This window comes from Odocoileus virginianus, chromosome 10, assembly GCF_023699985.2.
Source record: "Odocoileus virginianus isolate 20LAN1187 ecotype Illinois chromosome 10, Ovbor_1.2, whole genome shotgun sequence".
Classification (NCBI taxonomy): Eukaryota; Metazoa; Chordata; class Mammalia; order Artiodactyla; family Cervidae; genus Odocoileus; species Odocoileus virginianus.
In genome coordinates, this window is record NC_069683.1 from 31694725 (window position 1) to 31705967 (window position 11243).

An 11243-nucleotide genomic window follows, 5' to 3' on the forward strand; every position below is an offset into this window, starting at 1 on the left:
TATATTGCTTTGGGTAGTATGATCATTTTAAAATATTAATTCTTCTAACATATGAACAAGGTATATCTTCCATATGTTTGTATTGTCTTCAGTTTTTTTGTCAGTGTACTATCGTTTTTGGAGTATAGGTCTTTAAATTCCACAGAGATTTATTCCAAGTTATTTTATTCTTCTTGATACAATGGTCAATGGGATTATTTTCTTAATTTCTCTAATAGTTCATAGTTATCATATAGAACTGCAACAGATTTCTATATATTAATTTGGTATTGTGCAACTTTACCAAATTCATTGATGAGTACTAGGAGCATTTTGGTGTGTCTTAAGCATTTCTATCTACAATCTTAATTTGAAACAAATCCCAGGAATTATTTTATCTACAAACAATTCAGTATACACCTTATAAGGACTCATAAAAACATGATCACAATAGCACTGGTGGTGGTGGTTTCATTACTCAGTTGTGTCCAGCTCTTTGTGACATCATGGGCTGTAGTCCACTAGGCTCCTCTGTCCATGGAATTTTCCAGGCAAGAATACTGGAGTGAGTTGCCATTTCCTCCTCCAGGGGATCTTTACAACCCAGGGATCAAACCCGAATCTCCTGCATTGATGAGCAGATTCTTTACCACTGAGACCCTGGGAAACCAATATCATTAATAACCCCCAAATTGATAATTCTTTAATATCAAATATCTGGTGTTTGAGGGACTTCCCTGTGGTCCAGTGGTTAAGAATCCACTATCAATGCAAGGGACACGGGTTTGATCCCTGGTCTGGGAAGATCCCACATGCTGTGGAGCAACTAAGCCTGTGTGCAACAACTGCTGAGCCCACAGTCTAGAGCCCATGCTCTGAAAGAAGAGAAGCCAATGCAATGAGAAGACCAGATACTACAACGTAGTCCCTGCTTGCTGCAACTAGAGAAAGCCTGTGCACAGCAATGAAGACCCAGTGCAGCCATAAATAAATAAGTAAATGCTGTTTTAAAAATGTGTTGTTTGAATTTCCCCAATTGTCTTACAATTTTTTTTTACAATTGTGTTATTAAAATCTAAAAAAGCCCTACTCATTTCATTTAGTTGTTGTATATCATGTCTTTTAAAGCTATAACTTGCTTTTCTCTTGTTCATACAATTATTTTTGTTGAAGAAATTGGCTCTTTAGTCCTCTAGAATTTTCTACATTATGTGTTTCACTGATTACATAACTATGTCCTCTAATGTGCTCCTATGACCTCTGTGTGACCTGTGAACTGATAGGCACATCCAGATAGAGTCTTAATCAGATTGAGGTTAGATTTTTTTGGCAAGAAATTTTATAGTAAGGTTGTATACTTCCTATTGCATCATGTCATGAGACACATAATGTCTGGTTGTCCTTTCTATGACATTAAAATTAGTAAGTGGGTTCAGACTCATTCAGTATAAAGTTCCTCATATTTTTTCATTTAATGATTTTTAAATAGCCCTTGATAATGATTGCCTAGATCCACTGTTTAATTAATGGTTATAAAATGATGATGTTCTAATTTTATTATTTCTTCTGTGTTTCTCAACCAGAAGTATTTTATAAAGATTTTTCTTTCATCAACTATCTAAGTACTTCACAGAATATTGGATATAGGAAAGTTAAGACAAAATACTTGTTTCTTTTTCTTTATCAGTCATTTTGAAGAATAATGAGTCATTTTCTGGCATCCTCTAAAGATGATCAACTAATATTTCTAGTATCATTGTGAAGTGATCTAACATAGTACAATCTAAATAATCCTTGTAGCATATTATCCCACTAGATAATCAAGAAAATTCCAATCTGGTTTTATCCATATTTTACAAATATGGAATATAAGATTCAAACAGACTTTCCTAGACTTTCCCAAGGTTAGACAATTAGTAAATGCTGAAGTGTTGATTTCAATTCATGTCTTTTGATTTCTGGTCCTCATACTGTAATCATACTATTATGTCAACTAAGTCCATGAAAGTTTCCTTATGTACCTTTTCTGTTTTTCTCTGGTAGACCAGGAGGATTTACCTGGTCTCCTTTCTATTTTCCTTCCTTCCTTCCTCCCTCACTTTCTTTTCTTTCTTTCTCTCTCTCTTCTTTCTTCATTTTTCTTTCTTTTTTGGCTTTCATTAATCACTTGTCTCCAAATTTGCACAAAATAAAGATGCATTTGCCCAATTTCTCTCTTTAACCAGATTTCTATGGAAAAAGAATACAACCTCCTTTCTCATTTTATGCTTGTGAGAATTTTTTTTTATTATTATAAACTACTCTTTCTCTGGCTTTCTCACTAACCTCCATATTCCTTGATCCTCTTCCTCTATTTCACCACCAAAGTTTGGTGTTCATAAACACTAGTACTTAGGAGAAAGCTCTCAGAGTTAGAAGCATAATGCATAAAGTCCTCATCTTGAATTTTGGAGCTAGTTGTGTCTTTTCTACTTGCAAACACAATCTCTGTCCAACTTCCTTTCCTCTACCTTCTTCTTTCCAGTGTGTGAAATTTTGCTTTGCAGCCTTGCCTTGGGCAAATCCATATGCCATTTCCCCTTTTCTTCTCATACTTCTGACTTCCTCACTTTTGCCCAAGTTTGTTTCTCTGTTATACATCCCCTATGTCTACTACTTCTGGGAACAGCCTTCCCACTCTTCCTTTCCCCAAGATTCCTGAAATTCATGGACATATTAAACCTCTCTCCTCCATGGAATCCTCGTATTTGTATTTTAAAACTCACAGCGTGAAGAGAGGGAAGCACGTCTTCCTTTTTGCAGTTTCTCTCCATTAACACCTTTTTTTAAAAAATATGTATTTTTTTTATTAGTTGGAGGCTAATTACTTTACATCATTACAGTAGTTTTTGTTATACATTGAAATGAATTAGCCATGGATTTACATGTATTCCCCATCCCAGTCCCCCCTCCCACCTCCCTCTCCACCCGATCCCTCTGGGTCTTCCCAGTGCACCAGGCCCGAGCACTTGTCTCATGTACCCAACCTGAGCTGGTTATCTGTTTCACCCTAGATAATATACATGTTTCAATGCTGTTCTTTTGAAACATCCCACCCTTGCCTTCTCCCAGAGTCCACAAGTCTGTTCTATACATCTGAGTCTCTTTTTCTGTTTTGCATATACGGTTATCGTTATCATCTTTCTAAAGTCCATATATATGTGTTAGTATACTGTAATGGTCTTTATCTTTCTGGCTTACTTCGCTCTGTATAATGGGCTCCAGTTTCATCCATCTCATTAGAACTGATTCAAATGAATTCTTTTTAATGGCTGAGTAATATTCCATGGTGTATATGTACCACAGCTTCCTCATCCATTCGTCTGCTGATGGGCATCTGGGTTGCTTCCATGTCCTGGCTATTATAAACAGCATTAACACCTTTTATTTCCAAATCATCTCTTCCTTTTTAGATTGGATGTTTTGAATTAATAGCCTCATTGTTTTTGACTGCTCTCATTGCATTCTCTGCTTGCCCTTAATTATCTTACAATTTGTCTCACAATCTCCCTTTTTCACTTGCCTTCAGGGTCAAGTGTGCTTTCTCATGTCCAACAAGGATTAACAAGACATCTATAGAGATAGAGTCCATGACTCCCACCTAGAGATTGGATTAAAGTGACAACCCGAGAGCATATTGTAACTTCTTGTTCCTGATCCAAATTCATGATAAGAAATGTATATCAAATAAGTGAAATAACAGCAATTCTAGAAAACCAGAAAAGGATATTTAATGGGTCCAAATTACTAGCATTCCTAGAAAGATAAAAGAAGATGAAACTGAATTGAAGCAAAGTTAAAGGAGAAAACTACTGAAAAAGTTCTAGTGTGATAGAGCTTTGGAGGCAGTAGCAAAGGTGAGAAGAAGAAATCTACTGGACAATAAATAGGGTCATTTTCTGAGATATCCCAATAGAAAAATTAGGCACTTTAATCTGTTCCACTCTAACTTACTTCAAACAGGAATCTGTTTCAGTCTTTTCCCCTGGGAGGGAGATGCAAAGGATTATTTGGGTCCAAGAAGCAAAGGTAGCATTCCAAGCATCTGGCAGCATCCAGAGAGAATAAAAATATGAAAAAATTTAGAAGTCCAGCCCCTTGGACTTCCTATCTGATAGTACATCTTGTCTCAGAGGCACTGAGGTAGCTTTGGTAAATGTTTATGGCATCCACATAAAGGCTAATAGATAACTGAAAACATAAAGTTGACCAAATAACAAGAAAGAGTTAATCATCAAGGAAAAAATAAAACAAAACCCAATGCTATGAAAGAAAACACTAAATGTAATCATCAGAAGATCCAATGCCTAAGGGAAGGAGTTAATAAATAACTAGAATGAAGACTTTAGAATAAGTATAATTAATATACTCAGAGGAAAATAAGAATATATTACATGCATAAAAATCAACTTGAGATGTTGGAAAGTTTATTGTTGAAATAAAAAAAAAACAAACCCTCAACAGATGAATTAAACACCAAAATGGACATAGGGAGGGAGCACTCTATTAGTGAGATGAAAAACTATACTGAAGAATATTCCCAAGATATAGCACAAAAGGTCAAAGAGGTGAAGAATAGAAGAAAAGCTAAAAACTGTGGAAGACAGATCAAGAAGCTTCAACATTTATCTACTGGGAGTCACAGAAGACAGAGTGAAAATGGAGAAGTGAGAGATGAGAAGTAATGCATAATGACGTAATTAAAGAAAACATTTCAGTGCTGACCAGACAAGAGTCTGTAGTGATAAAGATCTCCTTCAGTACCAAGTATGAGGAGTGACACAAAAGTGCTATCTTCAAAACTGTGTGATTAAAAATAGAAAACACCCTGAAAGTTTCCAAAAGTAGCAATATCTGTCTCCAGAAGGACAAAATATTGATATCAGACTTTTCATCAGCAATGTAGGAGGCAAGAAGACAGGAAGCAACTCTAAGTTGTGAGGTGGGGAATTCTTATCTATACAAAATTCTATATTTTAAAACTATATGATTCAAGCAAGAGGAAATCTAAAGACATTTTCATATCATGGAAACACACCAACATTTTTATTTCTCACAAGCCATATATTTCTGGATGAATAGAGAGAGAGAAACTAAGGAGACACAAAAACATAAGATGGAATAAGCAAACAAAATTATAGAAACAAAATAATTCCAGACACTGGTAGGCAATGTAACAAAGAGTTAAAATTTGAGATGTGAAAGAACAGAAATAGGATGCATAAATCCTGTATCGTAGACAAATTTGATAATACCAATGGTTAATTAAGGAGTGAGGAAATGTATATGCTCAGATGCTACAGATGAAAAACAAGTCAACACAGATATTTTTAAAGGGTTTGTAAAAACAAAAGGTGCAATTTGCATGGAAGTTAGAGTAATGTCAAATATTTATATACCTGATAATACAGTGTCTAAATATTTAAAGCAAAATCTGATAAGAATATGAAACACTGAAAAATTGACAATCATAATGCAAGACTTTTAGAACTTAGTAGATCAAATAAACAACTAAAGAGTTTAATCTAATAGATTATTAATGTAAAACATTATTTTAAAATGATACAATTTTTTAAAAGTTTAATTTGGAAGTATATATTGGAATATAAACCTTTTGACCCAGTAATTCTACATCTTAGAATACATCCAGGTAGGAGGGGCAAAATCGTGTTTAGAAACAAACCCCATACCTGCCTGAGACACTCAGAGGGCTCAAACAAACCTTGCGCACCGGGACCCATAGACCCCACAGAGACCGAGCCAGAACTGCGGTTGAGTATCTCCTGTGGAGGTACAGGTCAGCAGTAGACTGCTGCAGGGGCAGGAGCTCTGGGTGCAGTGGACCTGGGTATGGCATAAGCCCTCTTGGAGGAGGTTGCCATTAACCCCACCATAGAGCCATCAGAATTTACACAGGACTGGGGAAACAGACTCTTGGAGGGCACAAACAAAAGCTTGTACACACTAGGACCCAGGAGAAGGGTGTAGTGACCCCACAAGAGACTGACCCAGCCTTGTGTGTGAGTTTCCAGGAGCCTCTGGCACAAGAGAAGACTCTACTTATGGACATCACCAGATCATCAATACTGAAATCAAATTGATTATTTTCTTTGCAGCCAAAGATGGAGAAGATTTATACAGTCAGCAAATACAAGACCAGGAGCTGACTATGGCTCAAATTATGAACTCCTTACTGCCAAATTGAGACTTAAATTGAAGAAAGTAGGGAACTCCACTGGACCATTCAGGTATGACCTAAATCAAATCCCTTATGATTATACAGTGGAAGTGACAAATAGATTCAAGGGATTAGATCTGATAGAGTGCATGAAGAACTATAGATGGAAGTTTGTGACATTGTACAAGAGGCAGTGATCAAGACCATCCCCAAGAAAAAGAAATGCAAAAAGGCAAAATGGTTGTCTGAGGAAGCCTTACAAATAGCTGTGAAAACAAGAAAAGTGAAAGGCAAAGGAGAAAAGGAAAGATATACCCATCTGAATGCAGAGTTCTGCATTCAGTTCTGAATGCAGAAAGCCTTCCTCAGTGATCAGTGCAAAGAAACAGAGGAAAACAATAGAATGGGAAAGACTAGAGACTCTAAGAAAATTAGAGATACCAAGGGAACATTTCATGCAAACACAGGCACAATAAAGGACAGAAATAATATGGACCTAACAGAAGCAAAAGATATTAAGAAGAGGTGGCAAGAATACACACAACTGTACAAAAAAGATCTTCATGACTCAGATAATCACGATGGTGTGATCACTCACCTAGAGCCAGATATCCTGGAATGTGAGGTCAAGTGGGCCTTAGGAAGCATTACTACAAACAAAGCTAGTGGAGGTGATGGAATTCCAGTTGAGCTATTTCAAATCCTGAATGATGATGCTATGAAAGTGCTACACTCAATATGCCAGCAAATTTGGAAAACTCAGCAGTGGCCACAGGACTGGAAAAGGTCAGTTTTCATTCCAATCCCAAAGGAAGCCAATATCAAAGAATGGTCAAACTACCACATAATTGCACTCATCTCATGTGCTAGCAAAGTAATGCTCAAAATTCTCCAAGCCAGGCTTCAACAGTATGTGAACTGTGAACTTCCGAGTGTTCAAACTGGAATTAGAAAAGACCAGAGATCAAATTGCAAACATCCATTGGATCATCGAAAAAGCAAGAGAGTTCCAGAAAAACATCTACTTCATTGACTACACCAAAGCCTTTGACTGTGTAGATCACAACAAACTGGAAAATTCTTAAAGAGATGGGAATACCAGACCACCTGACCTGCATCCTGAGAAATCTGTATGCAGGTCAGCAACACCAGACTGGTTCCAAATTGGGAAAGAAGTATGTCAAGGTTGTATATTGTCACCTGCTTATTTAACTTATATTCAGAGTACATCATGAGAAATGCTGGGCTGGAAGAAGCATGAGCTGGAATCAAGATTGCTGGGAGAAATATCAATAACCTCAGATATGCAGTTGGCAGGAAGCAAAGAACTAAAAAGCCTCTTGATGAAAGTGAAAGATGAGAGTGAATAAGATGGCTTAAAACTCAATATTTAGAAAACTAAGATCATGGAATCTGGTCCCATTACTTCATGGCAAATAGATGAGGAAACAATGCAAACAGTGAGAGACTATTTTTGGGGGGAGGCTCCCAAATCACTGCAGAAGGTGACTGCAACCATGAAATTAAAAGACACTTGTACCTTGGAAGAAAAGCTATGACCAACCTAGACAGCATATTAAAAAGCAGAGATATTATTTTGCCAACAGAGGTCCATTTAGTCAAACCTATGGTTTTTCCAGTAGTCATGTTTGGATGTAAGAGTTGGACTATAAAGAAAGCTGAGCGCTGATGAACTGATACTTTTGAACTGCGGTGTTGGTGTTCAAACTGTGGTTTGAACTGAGAGTCCCTTGGACTGCAAGGAGATCCAACCAGTCAATCCTAAAATCCTGAATATTCATTGCAAGGACTGATGCTGAAGCTGAAACTCCAATACTTCGGCCACCTGAAGCAAAGAACTGACTCGGTGGAAAAGACCCTGATGCTGGGAAAGATTGAAGGCGAGAGAAGGGGATGACAGAGGATGAGATGGTTGGATGGCATCACTGACTCGAAGGACATGAATTTGAGTAAGCTCTAGGAGTTTCTGATAGACAGGGAAACCTGGCGTGCTTCAATCCATGGGATTTCAAAGAGTCCAACTCGGCTGAACTGAGCTGAATCGAGTACACCCAAGAGAACTACTGGTAGTGGTGGCTCAGATGGTAAAGAATCTGCCTGCAGTGTTGGAGTCTTGGTTTCAATCCTTGGGTCAGGAAGACACCCTGGAGAAGGGAATGGCAACCTACTTCATTACTCTTACCTAGAGAGTCCCATGGACATAGGAGCCTGATGGACCACAGTCCATGGGGTCAGGCACGACTGAGCGACTAAGATTTTCACTTTCATTTTCAGTGAAGCACTAACAGGTGCATTGTTAAAAAAAAATACTCATTAGATACTCTGGAATATTGTGAATCATTACAAAGAATGAAGGCAATTGATACACACTCACATGGAATTACCTAAAATTTTTCTTTCGTAAAGAAAAGTAATTTCAAAGCAGTACAAATAATAACCAACAATAGGCCACATGGAAGTCAGAAACAAGGAAGAGATTCTTGGCTTATCTAGAAAAGGAAGATTGGGATGGACATAAATATGGGCAAGGAAAGAAAGAAGTTTTTTTTTTTAAATTGAAGTATACTTTCTGCACAATATCATATACAGGGGTATAATACAGTAATTCACATTTTTAAAGGTTATATTCCACTTACAGTTATTATAAAATATTGGCTATATTCCCTGTGTTGTACAATATATCCTTGTAGCTTATTTTATACCTAATAGTTTTTACCTTTACTCCTCGACCCTTGTATTGCCCCTCTCTGCTTCCCTCTCTCCACTAGTAATCACTAGTTTGTTCTTTATGAGTCTGCCTCCTTTTTACTATGGTGAATAAATATCTTTGATAATTTGTTATCTATCTCAAGAATTCAGGATTTGAGGAAACCCTATGATAAGTGGGAAATGCCAAGTCTGAGTTAAATTTTGGGTCATTTTGACACAGAGAAAAGCATCTGACTCTTCCTGAAGTTTCCTACTTGTACCTAAACAGGAACCACAGGACAGAGTTCAAAAAAATAGTTCTAGGTACCTTGTCATGATTGCTTCTCAGAAATGTCACAGATGATCACAGCATAGCCTATGTTAATTATATTGGTCCAAATCAAGTTTCAAACCTAATTAGATCTTTGTAGTTATAATATGTATGTAAATAGTAAAGAGAATAAATGAAGCCCTTGAGACCTTAATAAATATCCTAGCAAGCATAATCACGTAGGAACATGAAAACACATCTAATTTTCTCAGTCTCATTAGATTTTCTCCCATTGGATTTTCACTAGGATGTTAACAAACCTCTGTATGTCTGATGCTGAGGCATTTATGGTCTTTCTTGTACTCTAATGGTCCTAAATCCTGAAAAATAAGCCCTGCTATACACGAGTGATCCCTGGAGTCTGTCTCCATCATAATACTAGACAAGCAGGTAACATTCATTCATTGTTGTTGATTTATAAATGTCCTTTTGCACTTGTACTGGAAGCTTATATTTGCTTACTTGATGTGATTCTCATTTATGGATTATTCATTCATTGTCATCCATTGCTAGGTATGTTAACATATACTGTTTAACATGGTACCATGTGAAGTAAGTATTATTATTATCTTAATTTTTAAAAGAAGGAAATTGCATCTTAGAAAGATTTTGTAACTTTTACAAGATCACCTAGTTAGTAAGTGGCAGACCTGGATTTTACCCCTAGATCTTTTGGCTGAGAAATCTTCTCTTTTCATTGCAGCCCTGTATGTCATGCTTTCTATATCATACCAGCATTCATATTTTGAATTAATCTGAGTCTTTCATGTATATATTTTCTTACACAAATATAAGATTTACTATAGACTTGTGTCTTTTGAGCCCCTGACACAATCCTGAGACTAATTAATGAAACCAGAGGTTTAGCCTGTGTCCTTAGTCACTCATTCATGTCCAACTCTTTGTGACCTGTCAGACTGTAACCTGCCAGGCTCCTCTGTCCAGGCAATAATACTGGGGTGGGTTGCTTTTTCCTACTCTAGGGGATCTTCCAGACCCAGGGATCAAACCTGAGTCTCCTGTGTCTCCTACATTACAGGTGGATTCTTTACCCATTGAGCCATAAGGGATGCCCAGAGATACAGCATTCTTACTTTATCATTATGAAGTTAACTTATATAAATATTTGATTAAATGCATCGATTTTAATCATCGCTTCATAGAGTATGAGGTTTTCATAGCTGACTAAGAATTAGGTAAAAATAAAGTACTGATAGTTATTTATCTATGTATTTAGTGAAAGATTTCAATGTTGAGGTTTTTTTTTTAAAGTAGCAAATGTTCCAATTGGCAGTTCAGGAGTCTACACATGGTCAACTCTGTTCCTTTAAAAATTGATGACATTTCTTGTCCCCCAAGTAGCAGGTTTTGATATTTTATAGCAGTGCTTCTGAAGTACTATTTGATATTTAATAGTACTTGCTGATTTTTTTCATTGTTTTGTATTTGCTTTTTCAAGTGGTCTGGCTTGTTTCTTACTGGGATGCTGGAAAAACCTCAAAACTATAGGTAGTTGCAGCTTAATTGAGCTCCTTCTCTTTTTAAAAAATTCTTATATTGGCATTGTCTTCACATTTCTCTTGACCCAACAACAAATTACTCTTTAACACGTCAAATATTTCCCTAATCTGCTCACTGTTCTCATTCCTTGTTACTGGCACCCAAGCCAGCATTATACTGCACTTGTACTACTATTGATAAAACATTCTAGCAAGGTTTTCTGCTAATTCTCTTACTCCTCTACAGTTTAGTCCCCCTAGATTTGCTGGAATTATCTTATTATTAAGTAAATTAGAGTACAACTTCCTGTTTAAAACTTTTTATTGTTCCCATTGCACTTAGAATGTTCAAACTTCATCTTCACTTGTGTCATTTATGCTTTACTTTAAATGTCCCCTCTACACAGAGGTTTCTCCTGATCAATTCATTTTATTTTTTATTATTTATTTACTTTTGACCAACTCAGATCTTAGTTGTGGCGTGTGATCTTTTGTTGCAGTGTGTGGG